Consider the following 15,751-nt stretch of genomic DNA (forward strand, 5'->3'; position numbering starts at 1 on the left):
GCTCAGGTTTAACGCTCTTGACGCTCCCAAGGACAGGGAAATGTTTTGGATAAGATAAAGACTTTGAAAGAAGAGAGCGAGGCAAATCACTTTGATGAGGCTATTTTTGGTGTAAAACTCCTCTTGTCTGCAGTGCTACCTGTTTCACAATATGAGTGCTGAAATTAGCCACTATCTCTATGACTACGATACACATTCCCAGAGGTATTTTTCAGATCACATTTGAAGCAGAGATACCTAAATGTACAAACAAATATATTCACTAAGACACGGCAAACAACTCTTATGAATGGAAACATAATCCAAAAATAAGATGGAGGAGGTTTAACAAAATGAGAATTATGCAGAACTAATCTGATTCGCCAGGATCCTGCTGCTTTCTCTCACTCTCGCTTGGAAATGCATATCTAATCATATGCTCCCAGAGGTTCCCTTTGGGCTGTGTGTATTTATACTCACATTTCCAAGTTTTAGTATGCATGTGTGTGAATTTTCTCTTTGAGGCTTACAGTCACACTATGACAAACTGTACAGAACACACTCACCATCACATAAACCTCAGCCTAAGGAACCTATCCAAAAGTAGAGCTCATTATCTGTGTTCATTATATGTGCATAATTTGTACTGAAGTGAAACAAAAAATCTCTAGCAACCATTTGAGGACTTATTGCTCATTCTTACAAGAATTCAACACTATTGGATTGGAGTTAAGCCAGAAACTTAGATCTGTACCTTTAAAGGGCAAAGACAAGTATTACAAACACAAATACAAAATGAAAGGTTGATAATTAGGTATTTTCCTGCGAAAAGATAAATATGAATATTTTTTTATTTGACGTTTATGTCAGCAAAGGATTACTGTTAGAAATTACTCATGAAAAGGTTTAATACAAGCATTTACTGATCTTCCACCAATAGGATAAGGCTAGGAAATGTCATTATGTCATGGAACATCTACTTGTTTTGGGTTCCTGGTAAGGGTTTGTTGACCCATTTATTCCCTGCTGCATTCCTCAGATTTTGAAGCTGTATGATGTCATGCTAATGTGGCTTTTTCCTCCTGATAGATTTATAAATAATTCACATGACCACGAATACCCTTTTAAGGTCAATGTTCACGTGCAGAAAGTAATTTGGGGTTCTTTCAACACAATACAAATCCTGCTGCCTTTCTTTGAAGGGGCAAACGTTGAACATTTGATGGTGTGCCAGGTGAAGCCATTGTGTTACATAAATGAAAAAGGTTAACCAAAGCCAGCCTCTCTCAGTTTGATAAACCCTCAGCTTTGTTTGTTTGACTTACAATACATTTACCACTTCATACAATCCATGTAATAGTTGTTTTTCTGGACCATAATGTTTAGACGGACATCAACACAACAAAAGAGCAACCTGGATCTGTGGTGAAGTAGTGGCTTCAGCTAGTTTGCATGTACAGTTTGTACAGTATTTATATCACAGATTGTAGAGTACATTTGTTCACAGGAGTGATAGATATGTACATTTGTTTATACAGTATGTTAAGTGGAATAGGAAAATGTTAGGTCTTGGTTTTTTGATGGTTTTATTTTGGTTTCCTGCAGATTCAAGCAAGCTGGAGAAAAAGAGTAAGTTGTTTCATTTGAAATGTCCGTCATGGCAGAACACATGCATTCTTTTCCATATTGAGAAAGAAGATGCCTTCATATTACATCTCCTTTAAGTCTTCCAGCCTGTCTGAATCTGCACTTCAGCAGAAAATAATAACTTTGCCACAGCCTTAAATTATCATTATGACCCGTAGCAGTGTGCACGCCGGCACACACACACTCACATAGTGCAGTCAAATATTGCCTTTTTTCACATTTCATCCTTCATGAAATATTTATTCCAGCAAAACATTCATGGTTTCAGCTTCACTCCAAAAACTGCCTCTCTCTATTTGAAGCCGGTGCTGTGAAGTGTTGAAGATGGTAATGCTGACCCTGCAATGAAAAGGAAAACGGAACCAAAGAAAACACTAACTATACCTGCGGTTTCTCAGCTCTCATGTCCTTAGACTTGCCAAGTTAAGGTATTATTAGGGACTTTCTAGGGGTGTCTTGGTTAACGTGAGCAGAAAACGTATACATATAAGTATATCCTCATGTGATGATTGACACGAAGAAGGAAGGAACCCTTAATCGTCCCACAGAGGAGAAATTTACATTCTGCATTTGACCCATCCTAGTGTTGGGAGCAGTGGGCTGCTTTACTGTATGTGCGGCACCCTGGGAGCAGTGTAAGAAAAACGTTGCCTTGCACAGGGACAACTCTGCAGCACTTGGTCTTTCAGGGACTTGAGCCAGTGACCTTCTGGTTCCTAAGCCAAGTCCCTACATACTTCGCCACCACAGCCCCATTCCTATGGGAAGCTATAATAGCTTTGATATTGTCAGTCAGTGTTGTCCTTGTTGTTTGTGACGGTCCAAAACCACAGATCCCAGATATCTGTGATCTTTGACTTTTACCACAATAACACAAATGTGTTTGTTTGAGTGTTCGGTCGTCGTCATGAAAACTCTTATTGTCTATGTGACTGTGCTGTCCTGGAATGTTGACCTGTCCCTCTTCTTGGCAATCGAATAAGAGTTGAAAAAAGTTTAAACCAGATTGTCTGTCCTGGGAGGTTTGCAGACAGTGAAAATGATTGCCCAAACTGCGAGATCTGAGCGCTGGCTCGGATTTGTTTGTGCAGTGCAGCTGGTATGTGTCTTTCAGTTTCATCAGCTTTTACTTTTGCATGCACACTCTACCTGTAGGCAGTGATGCATGAGATTTGTGTTCATGCATACCGTGTTTTCTATCTCCGAGTTGTCTGGGCATTGAGCCACAGCAAACACTCTTCTCCTATTGACTTAACCACAAGTTGAGAATCTCTCAGAGACACAAATACACAGATACTGTCAGAGGAGCACATTGAAAGAGATCTTGTTCTATCCCAACATGACAGGAAATGAGAAGTCTCTAACCAAAAAACGTATTAACTTGGAATCTTTAAAAGTAAATAAACATCTACTCGAATGCCTTCCAACATTTCAGATACCAAAGTAGAACTAAATAGAACTCCACAAGTCATCTTTTTTTCAGCGAGTCCGCCTTTTGGATCTGTCTACCACACATCCTCCACCCTTCATGAATACAGGCTGGATTATTGGGTGTATGTTTGTGCGTCTGTGTCCTGTCAACAGTTGGCCTGCTCCCGCACGAATGTTGATCTGTACCTCTTGCTGGCAATCGAATCTGCGTTTAATACTTTTCATATCGGAGCCAGCGGATGTTCTCATTTCTGATATCAATGCTGGCTGGGTAAAACTTGCAAAACAGCTGGGATAATAGTTTTCAAAAGACACAATTCCATCTCTCGTCTCACACATCATTACAGGGAGAAACATCTGAGAAATGAGAAGAAGATATTTGGAAGAGAATAATCCACTCATCCACTGCTGCAAAGAACAAAAAGAAAAGAGTTGATGAAAAATAATAAATAGTTGGCAAGAAATTGGCTAATTATAAGATATTTGAAAAAGAAAAGAGTGAAGGACACCCACAGAGTCATCTGTTTCTGAGAAGTTACACAAAAGTGAAGCTTGTTAGAGGAATAACAGGGAAAAGTTGGCCACAGCTAAAGCCAAGTTCACACTAAACGATCTTTAGCCCAATCGGCCGCTCCCAGACGGATTTTGGAGCTCGGGGACGAATCGGCGCTAAATCGGCGCTCGGCACTCGGCGTCTGATCTTTATGTGTGAACTGCTCAAGAGCGAGGTGAGAGACTCCCCGACGCCTGACAGATATCTAGCAAGCTAAATATCTGGACCTGTCGGCGACTCCAAATCCTGTAGTGTGAAAAGGGTAAAAGCCCAGGGGAGGAGCTGCACAACTTTCAAAAAAGAAGAAGCGTTGTCCTACGCAACAAGTCGACACATGCTGTAGTTTCACTTACTGTACACTATTGTAGTGTTACTATCCGTGGGTTACTAACTTAATCACTATCTATACATTCATACACGGAGACGAGGATGCAGCACAAGTCTCATGTTTTACTGGCGGGGAAATCACACACCCAGACAAGATCAGAGTATTACAGAACTCAGTAGTGGTGGCAGTCCAACACAATCGAGCACCTAGTGCTCGATCCAATACACCACATCCCTCTTTTCCAACTGAGATGTGGCCTGCTAATCAGTTACTTCAACAGTAGACTCTTTACGAAACCATTAATGCTATGGCATCAACATTGAACATGTCTTTTCTACTTGCATACCTCAATGATTAATAAAGCATGTTTTCGATTGACAAATGACTATCATTAAACACCATAAGCCATTTTCTTTTTTTTACATTCTGTTGGTTGAAACGTAAACATTTTGAACATTCAACACTTGAAACATTTCAGGTTAAACAACTCTTATACTCTCCCCCACCCTTTTTTTTTGGAAACACACATAAAGGATCACATGAAACATCAGTCATTGTATCTTGCAGGGCGTCTAACCGCTCTGCCGCACCGTGTGTAGCATGTGGGTGTACTGCCTGTAGTCACAGGAGGCGGTTCGTGAGGTGGCAAGTCCTGTGGTGGTGAGTCCACTGGCGGTGTGTCAAAATGTTCGTCACTGTCAGTGTCTCTGAATAGGCTCGGATGTATCTTCCTCAGATGTCGCCTGTTCCTTCTTTGCGTCCTTCCAGCCGGCGTCTGTACAATGTAGGAGCGTGGTTCATCTCGCTGTCGGATGACAACCGCAGGCTCCCAGCCGCGCCGTGTTTGCATGTGTACGGTGTCTCCTGAGGTCAACACCGGCAGGGGCTTTGTTTGCACGCTGGTCATAGCGTAGTTTTTGGCAGAACTGCAGGTCTTGGATTTTGCTGTGAATGTGCTGTGGGACTGACTGTATCAGCACGGCACTGGAGCACGGAAGTGTGCTTCGTAAAACTCTTCCCATCAACATCTGTGCAGGTGAGACTTTCAGTCCAGTCACCGGTGTGTTCCTCAGTGACAGCAACACCAGATGTGGATCAGTGCCTGTCTGCATTGCCTTCTTCAGCGCATGTTTTACAGTCTTTATGGCTATCTCAGCCATGCCATTTGAAGAGGGAAAACCTGGGCTGGAGTGTGAGTTTGAACTCCCATGAAGCTGCAAATGATTTCATCTCATAGCTGGCAAATGGGACATGGTCACTCACTATTTCCTTAGGAATCCCGTGCCTGGCAAACACAGACTTCATCTTCTGTATCACTGTATAGGCTGTTTTGTCAGATATGTTGAGCACTTCAGGATATTTGGTCAGGTAATCAACTAACAACAGGTATGACTGACCGTGTAGCTCAAAGATGTCAGCTCCGACTTTCATCCATGGCAGTTCTGGAACCTGATGTGGCATGAGTGGCTCAGCCTGCTGTTTGGGTTGTAGCTGCTGGCACTGCACGCACCTTCCCATCATTGCTTCTATATCTCGTGCCATGTCGGGCCAGTACAGAGATTTTCTTGCTTTAGCCTTTGTGCACTGCACTCCTTGGTGTGCAAGATGCAGCTTCTCCAAAATCGTGCTCCTGAAGCTCTGGGGTATGATGATTTTGTCTCCGACCAAGACAATGTCATTCTCCATGCTTATCATGTCCTTTACTGCCCAGTAGGCATGTAGTTTCCTGTCCAGACTTTTCTTTTTCATGGGCCAACCATTCTTGCGTTTCTCACACACAGCTTGTAGCACACTATCTGCTGCCGTTGCCTTTTTTAGCTGGCTGAGCGTTTCCTCGCTCAAGGCATCTGTGGCCTCCAAGGCATACACAACTCTCTCATCACAGGGGTCCTCATCAATATTGTCACCTTCCCTGCTTGCTGTAGCGCGTGAGAGTGTGTCAGCAATGTACATGTGCTTGCCTGATGTGTATGTTACATTTAGATCGTACCTTTGCAGTTGTAAAAGCATACCTTGCAGCCGTGCGGGTGCCTTGCTCAGCGGCTTGCGCATGATGACCTCTAGAGGCTTATGATCGGACTGCACAGTTACTGGTCTGCCGTAGACATACTGGTGGAATCTCTTAGCAGCCAACACTATAGCCAGCAACTCTTTCTCTATCTGTGCGTACCTCTTTTCTGTGTCGGTGAGTGCTCGTGAGGCATAGCACACTGGGCGGCCCTCTTGCATCAGACAGGCTCCCAGTCCATCCTTTGAGGAATCAGCTTGTAGTGTGAGAGGCTGCTTGTGATCGTAGTACCTCAGCACTGGGGCTTGTGTGAGGGTGGTCTTCAGTGTCTTTAGTGCTGAACTGTGGTGCGGGGCACCACTACCACGCTACATCCTTCTTGAGCAGTTGTCTGAGGGGTGCCGTGAGTGAGGCTTCATTTGGTATGTATTGTGCCAGGAATGTTGTCATTCCCAGCAGACGTTGGAGACTTTGTTTGTCTTCAGGGTTTGGCATGTCGACGATCGCCCTGACCTTTGTGTCATCAGCTCTCTGTCCTGCTGCCGTGATGATGTGTCCCATGTATTTTACAGTGTCAACTTTAAACTGTATCTTGTCTTTGTTAAATTTCACATTTGCAGTCTTTGCTCTCTCCATCACTTTCTGCAGGATTTCATCGTGTTCCCGCTCTGATGACGCTGCGATGATCATGTCGTCTGCTATAACGTACACACCTGGGATATCACCGAAGGTCTCACAGTTCTTTTGCTGGAACACTTCGCTGGCAGATTTGATCCCGAATGGTTGAGACGAACGGCCCACGGTTGAAGGATACTAACGCCATTTTTATCTCAACACTCGCCGATGAGAAGATGGTTCTTGCGGCACATCTTCGTGTAGAATGGGTATTTCTGCGCATCAGTTGCAGATCAAATCTAGTCATCTTTCTTTGTGCAACATGTCACCTCCGTGTCTTGAGATTAGACTCTGTTGATCTGGTTCTTCATGCACCTATGAGTGATTCTCATGGATCAAGGCGCGCTGGTCCTGTATGATGACTCCAGACCCTAGTCTGGAAACCGACCTACATCCCTATGGAGGTTTGCTTTGCGTGACCTGCGTGCCGACCTGCCACCGCCCACATGCTCACGTATGTTGCACTGTACAATCCAATACGCTAGCTGAGTCGCATTCTAGGCACCCTCTATATCGCACCACCAAAACATCCATCTCGGCCTTACATTGGACGTAGTGAACTGCTCGGAGCACATTTGTTTGTTATTTTGCAGCATGGTTTCTTTTTATTTGTATCGTTATAATATGCTTTAGGTCTATTCTAATTGGGAGCGAGGCCACGCGTGTAAGTGCATAGCTTAGACGCTCATCTAGTTAGATCTGCAATTCATCTTCTTCCCGTGAGAGATTTCCTTACTGCTCCACATCTTCCGTGTAGAAATGGAGTAGTGTTACGCTTACTCCTCATTCAGGTGCAAGATCCAAACATACCCTTAGCGTACCTTCATTTTTTTTCCAAATGCACAATGACTTTGACGTTCTGTTGTAGTTTATGCCTCTTAGTGCTCTATGATGTCATTTCCTGCTGCATGGCGTTGCCTGTCCATTTTAATGCACTCCACTGAGTGTTGGAAACTGTGACGTACGCATCCTTATATTATCGTGGTGACTTTGCACACGGCTGACTACATGTCTCCTCCAGAGTAAGCTGCATCAGTCAGTACAGCTTTCTTTCAACTGTCTTTAGATGCTAACACATCTGCATTCGGTCACACATCGTCCCTTACATTGTCTGTACTTCACATGCTCCAATACACATTTGCTCTCCTCATGGCAGATTGTGATCTGTACCCATATTCCTGTGCATCGTGTCTACCAGATATGCTTGAAACGTACGTTCTATTTGAGGCTACATTGTCCGTAAGCTTTCAGACTCTCATCTGATCTTCTCATCACTTCTTGATGTAGTTTGTTATCCTTCCACCTTCACCATGTTTGTGCACATGCCTATTGACCGCTCTTTTCCTATTCGGCACTGAGTGTTGTACATGCTCAGAATGCTTGCTCCCACCTTTCCCAGTTTTCGTCACATTCCACAGCGGCATGACGTGTGCGCTGCATGTATAACTGTACTTTCCATGTTTCAGCCTGCCTAGCACTTTTTTGTATGTTGAACCTCTTTGTCCAGCGACTTCGTCTGCAAACTACGTCCTCGCTTGAATACGTATCCGTCTTGCTCTCATGTTGTCAAGTTTGACTTCACATGAACATATGTATGGTTCACCTTGTGAGGGTTCACTAACGTTTCACTTCACATGTGACACAATGACGTATTGCTAGCACACAGTCTCATGTTCTGTCCGGGCCCACCCGATGACAGGTCAAGTTTACAGAACCTGTATTGTTGGGGACATTACCACATAGGCCACGTCATGACCATAGCACTTCAAGTGTGACCTGATTTGACGAATTGCTAGCACACGTTCCTGAAGTTACTTACTCGTCTTCTCGCAGCAAGTTTAGTTTCAGTACTGTACACTAATTCGAATGTCTTCCTATGTACGTTCACTTAACGCGTTCTGAAAACTTTGAACAACAGAATCGGGATTTGCTCTGACAACGTTCATGTTTGACTCTCTGCGCGTGAATGTATGCACACCAGACACTTCAGATCACTCGTAGTGTGGTCAATTAATAGAGCAACCGATCTTCGACTTATAACAAACAGCTTGACCTGTTTTGACGTAATGTCTAGTGTTCACTAGGTCACGTTACTGTTCACAAGCTAAGCAATAATATTGACAGTTTCTAGCGTAACATAACGTTCGAATGGTCATTCCCGAACCTGTGTTTCACAAATATGAGGACATCTCGATTTTCCTACAATTGTATGTGACTGCCAATCGTATGTGAACACAACTTCAGACACGTTTATAGTGTGTGCAACACTACACTTGAAATATCATCAAATAGCGCAAAAATGAATGTGTATGTTAACATTTACATCTCATGGGCCAAAACACAATCAGAAGTGATGAAGAACTTCCATTCTAACAATCCACACATGATTTTATAACTGCTGTCCAATCATAGCTGAAGGTAGAATTTGGCACGAAAGGGGCAATACCAACTGAACTGTATAATAATATAGCTGCAATATTTCATCCAAGCCAGGCTAAAAATAAAACAATACAATTGAATAGGACAACCATAATGGCAGAGTGACGCGCTGGAGGGAAAACACATCGTACACTAACACATTTCAGATCAAGGGGAAGACATCAACATGATTTCCTCTGGGCTATCAGGCAGAGGTTTGCAACAGGGAAAAAGGGGGAAGGCGGATAAGACAGAAAGGATGTGATTTTGCAAATGCAATCCGTTGTGAGCGACACTATTGTTCATTTAGCGCTGAGGAAGATAATAAAAGGCAACAATTGAAATTCCCCAGCCAGTTGAGGTAGTTTGCAGCTCCAGGAGGAACTGACATTATGCATATTTTTGTAGGAATAAATAAAGAGAATTAGGAATAAAAATGATTTAAACGTGTTTGTCATGAACTCACCTCAGTTATAAACAGAAATTTCACTTGAAGGCTCGCTGCGACTCGCACCGTAAAGGCATGATTTATAATGTTGGCATTCTCTCTTTAATAATGACAAATGACAAGCGTTGGTTAGTGGCAAACACACTTCATCTCGTACCCACTTTCAAATGTAACCCATTAAAGTGATGGTTCACAGGCTTTTCACTTACTGAACAATAATATGCTCACTATATGCTGTGGTGACAACTGTGGTCCTTCCTCTGCCGGAGGGATGGGGATGAGAGAAATGAGATGAGCCAACAGATTCTTGCCTGCATGGTTCCTATGCACAGGGCTGCACTACCATATAAAGACATATTTAGTGTTGTTTAAAGAGACACACAGAGAAGAGCCGCCCCTCCCCTCTAAAACACACAATGTTGACATGCGAGTCTCGGCTCATCATATTTCAGTTCTTATGTTTATCCAGCTTTAATCTGGAGCTTTGTTAGATCATGAAGCTAGATTTGTAAACAAGCTCATGAAACTCAAAATCCACATAGCTCCAACTAAAGGATAACCTCTCTATAGCTGCAGAAATGATTTTCTTTTCTTTATTTTCTTCTGACCGTTAGTTCAGAAAACGGCTGTGTAAAATGTTCGGCAGGTCTCTCAGCTACTTGAGATGGACACATGTGCAAAGGCTTTTATAGCAGAGAAAACATCCCGGTCTTTTCACATAGCTTCCCCCTGAGCTAGTGGAACAGCACGCTTCCTTACATACACGTATATGTCTGCTTTGTTGCCATGGTTGCCACTCACCTTAACACCTGCAACTGTGTCTTGTAAAAATAAAAAGTCCCAAAACTAAAAGTTATGACCGAATCATGAGGTTTTTTTTTTCCCATTTAAAAATGTTTCCTATGCAGAGGAAATACATTTATGAATAATCAGAGTTAACTTTCTCTGTTGCCGTGCGACTTCAGTAATGTTTGAATTGAGCCCTAGGAACGAAAATAAACGCTCTGTGTCTGCGCTGTCCTTTCTTGTGTAGTGCTGGTTGATCAGACGCTACACCGACGTCCCTCTGAGCCCAGCATCAAAGCAGCTCTGCATCATAACTAAACAGCAGCCACAGGCTCACAAAAAGCCATATTAAGGGTTATAATGCAATGATGTGATTTTGTGTGTTTGTTAGAGAATTGTGATTACATCATAAATAGTTGTTTTAAAGAATGAATAGATGGAGAAAGATGTATAAAACCGAATAATGACATTATAAATAGTTGTTTTAAAGAATGAATAGGTGGAGAAAGATGTATAAAACAAAGCCTTATAAAATACAGCTTGCTAAACTATTACTGTATCAATAAATTGTTTCCATCATCACCTTTTTGAACCATTATTTGAAAGATTAAAAGTACTTATGAATCATTTCCATAAAGAGCTAAACTCAGTTTTTATACACATTTCATTTCACTATTTTTGCCTGCTGATATACTCACTAAAATTATGCTGACCAGTATTGATTATGATGAGATGAAGAGAGTCAATTGTGTACATACACAAACATACACAGGCAGCCCCGCTCACAGAGGTGAAACATGACAGGGAGAAAGGTCTTGTTCCAATAATAAAGAGAGTGTCCTGCCAGGAGGCAGATGATGCTACATTAGTCTTCACCGACAGGAAAGGGAGATGGGGGAGAGGGGGTGAGAGAGAGAACACTCTATTCTTCTTGCATAATGGTTGGTTTTGAGGTTTTAGACTCCCATGTCCAGCGCACCTTAAATGGATGCTGGGGTGAGCGGAGGACATCAAAACTGAAATAAAAGATTCTCATTGAGGCGATGACATTTGTGGCTTTAAAGCATTTTGCATCAGGCTCCTGTCCTGGTATGGGGCTCAGAAAACGTTGGCAGCGCACACAGCAAACAGTGAGACTCCAAACACAAAAGGTTGACTTGTTGAACATACAGAATTTATGAGCTTTCACGACGTGGCACAGAGAAGCCCTGTCAGTGATACTGACAGCAATGAGTGTGAGAGCTGTTGATTTGAGCCCCATGATAGAGTGCTCTGTAATGTAGTGGAGTGTAATGATACCACCACCAGCAGTCGTCCTACTGAGAGAAGAAAAATTAGCCTGTCAGGGGAAAGAAAAGGAAAAGATACATGAAAAAATCCCCCCTCAAAGTTTGGCTATAAATCAGCTTTTAGCAGCCAGGTTTCTGAACAGATTAAAATGCATTTATTCCATCAAACATTCAGGAAGGCAGCCTGCCAGTTTTATGGCTGCAGTTTGTTTACAGTGCAGATCTCTCTGAATGAGGATGCAACAAAAAAACACCAGGTGTACAGCTGATAGAACAGAACACATTTTATTTCTGTCACAGTAATGTTCCTTGTACTTAAAGAGCCTCATAATTGCAAGTAATCAGGTTGCAGAGACACAGAGTAATGCACGTCTCCTACATTAAAGCCGACAGTAACACCGCTCACACTCTTAGCATAAGGAAATATATGTAATCACAAATGAAAGTGAGGGTCCGGGCCGTCTGCCAGGTGTACCTTGGTGTGGCCCACAGTGAAGGCAGAATTTCAGGCGGTGGGGAAGCTTATTTCTCGCTGTGGTTAAAGTAAAGAACAAGCCGGTGGAGTTTATAGCAGAAAGTTAGATGAAGCCGGGTTTCCTGTGTTCAGATGGTGAAGCAGATGGCGAGAGTCCGGAGGGCCAACGATACAGGCCTTCATCCAACTGTAAATCAGCAGCAATCACAGGTATGATATTGCATTGTTTACATACAGAGCAAATACATTTTCCTGATTTAATGTTCAAACACAGTCCATTAGCTAATCAAGCGACAGGCGTGATGATAGCTTTCTGGCAGGTTTAAGAATATCCTTTCCATTTTTTCTAGAAATAAAGTCATTTTGCATTGTATGAAAGAGTCACACCTCAAAGCAAGACAGGTTAGCCAGAGGTCAAAGATCACCTGTGTACACTGCCCCCTCTTGTGGACATCCACAGTTAAGCGTAGAGTAATGAATATGAACAATATGTGGAAATGGAAAATCAGTTTATCCCTTTTTCTTCAAGCAACACGTGTTTGTTTAAAGAACTGTTCAGATAAAGAGAAACTCAATCACTGATTGAATATCTGATACGCAATATCTGTAAATGTTTTTCCTTGCTTTAGCTTTTGGGAAATGAGAAACATAGAAAGAGCAGAACTTGAGACTAATAACTGAAAGAACAGAAGGGCTTGTATTATTCTATCTGGGCAAAAATGCCGGGGAAACTCAATACATCCAACCGGATTGTTTCTGTCTGTTTTTAATAAAACACCATCTTCTGTTTCAGTGCCACATTTAATGTTTTAATGATTTAATCAAACCTACATATTGAACTTTTAAAGGGAAACAATCCAGAGCATGGGAGCCAAGAATACTGAACATTTAGTTTCACAAATGAGAGCCCTTTTGTGATTAATTTTGTGCTGAAAAGAACTTGGAATGATATATTTTGACTTTAGTTCTGTAGTACACCTGCATTGAGACATTGAGGAAGCTCTTATCGAATCAGTCAGGGTAAGGGTTGTATAAAGACTCATGCAACGCTCGTCTAAAATAACAAAAGTGTTAACTGAAGATGACAAGCATTAAAACAGCTTGCAGGATTTAAAAAATAAATAATGGACTCCAGCTGCTCGAGTGAATGGCAGGCCTCATTACAAACAACATCAAGCTTGTGAGCATAAGGGCAACTAATACATATACACAAAATAATGCACGAGAACACCTGCGTAATATCACAGATAGTTGGACCAACCAAACAAAGCAGAAATGCTGGCTACTTTACTTGAGCTTTATCAGAGGAGCTGAGGTGTATGAGTGTGTGAAAGGGCCATGCGACACAGGATGAACATCCATTAACATATATAGGGATTTCATTAATTTCCAATCATAAAAAGCCTCTTCAGACAGGAATAATTCACCCTGAAGCTTCCCGTAATTATATGAACATCTGAGAAAAATGTAAAGACACATGATAAGAGTTTCAGAATGCAGCACATTCACTTTCTGCTGTCTCCTTCTTCCTCTCCCTGAATGCTCTTTAGAGAGATACACCATTTCCCTTAGTGTCTCCTCGTGCGCTGCCTCTCCCTCTCTATCTCTGCAGTCATCTCGCCGTCTCTGCCAGTCCTATGTTGCTTTGAAGTGTTTTGTGCTTTCCTCACTCAGACAGCCTTCCTGCCCAGTGCCGAGCTCTGGCCTGGGAATGACAGGGAAGAGCCAAGCGCAGAAATGCTGCTAATTACAGCAATGTGTGTGTATGTATAGCTGCACATGTGTATGATCATCAATTCCCCAGCCTCGCTCAGTCTAATTACACTGTGTCATGTCTTCTCCTGTCACTCCCCATTTCTTGTGATCATCCTAGAAAAGTATTTTAACGTTTTCAGAATTCATCTCTTTTTTTCTGAATTGGCTCTATAATGAGGTATCCATAAACTTGTGCCAGGGTTTACCCAGCGAGCTACAAAACTTAGCCCGACAGAATTTCTTGGCTTGTATCTTTAATCAACCCGTTATTTTCCAAACAGATCATCAGAGCAAGTATATATTATTTTAAGAGCCCACATTAAACTCAGGAAATGACACTTTCTCCTGTTGTCTGACTCAAAGAAACATGAGCTTTACCTCCAACAGCGATGGAGACAAACTAGTGCATTCGTTGTCAGCCGTTAGCAGAAATCAGACATTTTTCAGGGGAGTAAAAGGAGGTAAAGAGAGGTGAGACCACAGAGGGAGTGGGAGTAAAAACAGTGTAAGTATAGTGACAGATTTGTGCTCAAATGTTTTGGCAGCAGTGTCAGAAAAGATGGTTTGCATTTTATGGACCAGATGAGCAGGATTATGCATACAAACTGTGGAGTGGTTAAACCATTTCATGTGGAAGCAAAGAAGCAAACAAGGACTGTAATAAATGTGTCAGTGATTTTTGCAGAATAGGAAAAGAGGTTATTGGATGTGGTTCTTTAGCTGTGCAGGGGTTCTGCCAAGACTCCACTTCAAAAGGTCTGGACTGAAAGAATGAGTTTTTATAGAGATGAATGCTCGAGCAGAGATGATCAATCTAATCGATGAAGTTTTCCAGACAGCTGTCTGAATTAAATTGTATTTTTTTAGAATGTGCAATGTGAAATAAGCAAGAACTGAACCCATATTCAAATGTATCTCTGGTTTATTTCCAGGGAGAGATGTGTTAGCTTTGATTTATTAATGGGTATATTTATTTCTGAAAGCATGACATTTTATAAAGACATGACAAAGTGCTTTCCGTATGTTTATAGCTCCACAGTTCCATGGCTAATGAATAATAAACCGTATTCAATGGAAATAATTAGTTCAATAAAAAAAACATACATCCATACCTCTTGACAGCAGGAAGGGAGGATTCTGTTTTCTGGAAATTATAACTGTGAAATGGCACAAAGTGTAACCAGACTGCAGGATTAATCAGAGCAGTGACCTGGGAAATCAACATGGACGTAGAGACAATCAAAAAAGGATGGGACCAGGGATGCTGGTGAAGAGAAGGGTAAAGAGAGCGCTTCAGCATCTGAAAAAACAAGACAGAAGGAGAATCTGTCAGTGCAGAAAATGGACCTAAAAAATTGAGCGAGGAAAACAGCTGGCTTGTACCTCAAGGCATGTCCTCAGATCTTCTGTCACAAGAAAGACACTTGTACTGTAACTAAAAAGGAAGAGAGAATGACAGAAAAGACCCAAAGGATACAGCGTCTAATAGCTCTTCCTTGTAGTAAATGAAACTAAAACCATTCCCCATCTGGAGGGATTTAGATTAATTACATTAAGTACAGAGTTAAGCCTGCTAATCTAAAATGACAAGGCACAGAGAGTGAGAGAGAGAGAGAGGGCGGGAGGGAAAGCAATTCTTAAACTATTGTCTTGGAAATGCCATCAACATCACAATAAAAGCTTCATTGTAATTCCATCCAAAAACAGCTTAGTTGTTATGATCTGGAGCGGGTCTGTTTCTACTGTTGAATTCTGCTGTTTTACCCCCTCGCGGAGACAGGTCTGTTTACTACCTCGTACACATTACAGCCAGCAGCGCTTCACACACTGTGATGACTTTGCAGACTGCATGGACAGAACATCTGTCACTGTGGGGTCATGTTAAATCAAAGCACATACAGGGCAGTGCAAGCCCAGTGAAACATCTTCACGCACGCAAAAAAACACTGACTCTCACGC

Source organism: Eleginops maclovinus, chromosome 22 (genome assembly GCF_036324505.1).
Source record: "Eleginops maclovinus isolate JMC-PN-2008 ecotype Puerto Natales chromosome 22, JC_Emac_rtc_rv5, whole genome shotgun sequence".
Classification (NCBI taxonomy): Eukaryota; Metazoa; Chordata; class Actinopteri; order Perciformes; family Eleginopidae; genus Eleginops; species Eleginops maclovinus.